General features: G+C 55.3%; 1 long non-coding RNA gene across 1 annotated transcript; it reads right to left on the bottom strand.

Annotated features, from left to right (window-relative positions):
* Positions 1-598: 598 nt before the first annotated feature.
* LOC140405586 (uncharacterized) lies at positions 599-1,070 on the bottom strand. Its single transcript, XR_011938673.1, has 2 exons — positions 816-1,070; positions 599-782 (listed from the first exon to the last, which is right to left on the bottom strand). It is a non-coding gene; the product is annotated as an uncharacterized lncRNA (long non-coding RNA).
* Positions 1,071-1,628: the final 558 nt, after the last annotated feature.

Raw genomic sequence — 1,628 nt, 5'->3', positions numbered from 1 at the left:
GCCCCCCTCAAATTTGCCCCCCTCAAATTTGCCCCCCCTCAAATTTGCCCCCCTCAAATTTGCCCCCCCTCAAATTTGCCCCCCTCAAATTGCCCCCCCTCAAATTTGCCCCCCGGCCAAAATTATTTCCCCCCCAATTTTATGCCCCCTCAAATTGCCCCCCAGCCAAAATTATTTCCCCGCCAATTTTATGCCACCTCAAATTTGCCCCCCTCAAATTGCCCCCCCTCAAATTTGCCCCCCTCAAATTGCCCCCCCCCTCAAATTTGCCCCCCGGCCAAAATTATTTCCCCCCCAATTTTATGCCCCCTCAAATTGCCCCCCAGCCAAAATTATTTCCCTGCCAATTTTATGCCACCTCAAATTTGCCCCCCTCAAATTGCCCCCCCTTCAAATTACCCCCCTCAAATTTGCCCCCCGGCAAAAATTATTTCCCCCCCCCCAATTTTATACCCCCCTCAAATTGCCCCCCCCGTTATTATTTTTTTCTACAAATATTCCCCCCCAAATATTTTCAACCCTATTATACTCCCCTCCCCCCACACATTCTTCCCCAAAAATATCCCCCCTGGATAAATTACATAATCCTCGGGTCAGGTTGGTTGTTTACACATTTTATTGCCAATATAGATACAGAGCTGGGGGGGGGGGGTTCCGTTCGCCCCCTTACAAAACCCTGACCCACATGGGGAGAGTTTAAATGAAATGAAGGTGCAAATCCACTATTTAATTTATTAAACACACCAGACCCCTCCTGCTCCCCACTTCTCCTTAATCCCTTCCTGAGGCTGCGTTCTCTCCTGCCCCTTAATCACCTGAGGCTACGTTCCCTCCTGCCCCACCTCCTTAATCCCTTCCTGAGGGGGTGTTCCCTCCTGCTCCCCACCTCCTTAATCACCTGAGGCTGCGCTCCCTCCTGCTCCCACACTCCACCTCCTTAATCACCTGAGGCTGTGCTCCCTCCTGTTCCCACACTCCACCTCCTTAATCACCTGAGGCTGCGCTCCCTCCTGTTCCCACACTCCACCTCCTTAATCACCTGAGGCTGCGCTCCCTCCTGTTCCCACACTCCACCTCCTTAACCACCTGAGGCTGCGCTCCCTCCTGCTCCCACACTCCACCTCCTTAATCACCTGAGGCTGCGCTCCCTCCTGCTCCCACACTCCACCTCCTTAATCACCTGAGGCTGCGCTCCCTCCTGCTCCCACACTCCACCTCCTTAATCACCTGAGGCTGCGCTCCCTCCTGCTCCCACACTCCACCTCCTTAATCACCTGAGGCTGCGCTCCCTCCTGCTCCCACACTCCACCTCCTTAATCACCTGAGGCTGCGCTCCCTCCTGCTCCCACACTCCACCTCCTTAATCACCTGAGGCTGCGCTCCCTCCTGTTCCCACACTCCACCTCCTTAATCACCTGAGGCTGCGCTCCCTCCTGCTCCCACACTCCACCTCCTTAATCACCTGAGGCTGCGCTCCCTCCTGCTCCCACACTCCACCTCCTTAATCACCTGAGGCTGCGCTCCCTCCTGTTCCCACACTCCACCTCCTTAATCACCTGAGGCTGCGCTCCCTCCTGCTCCCACACTCCACCTCCTTAATCACCTGAGGCTGCGCTCCCTCCTGCTCC

Source organism: Scyliorhinus torazame, unplaced genomic scaffold, assembly GCF_047496885.1.
Source record: "Scyliorhinus torazame isolate Kashiwa2021f unplaced genomic scaffold, sScyTor2.1 scaffold_113, whole genome shotgun sequence".
Taxonomy (NCBI): domain Eukaryota; kingdom Metazoa; phylum Chordata; class Chondrichthyes; order Carcharhiniformes; family Scyliorhinidae; genus Scyliorhinus; species Scyliorhinus torazame.
Note: the sequence above shows the minus strand (reverse complement) of the source record. Positions and strands in the feature narration are given on the sequence as shown.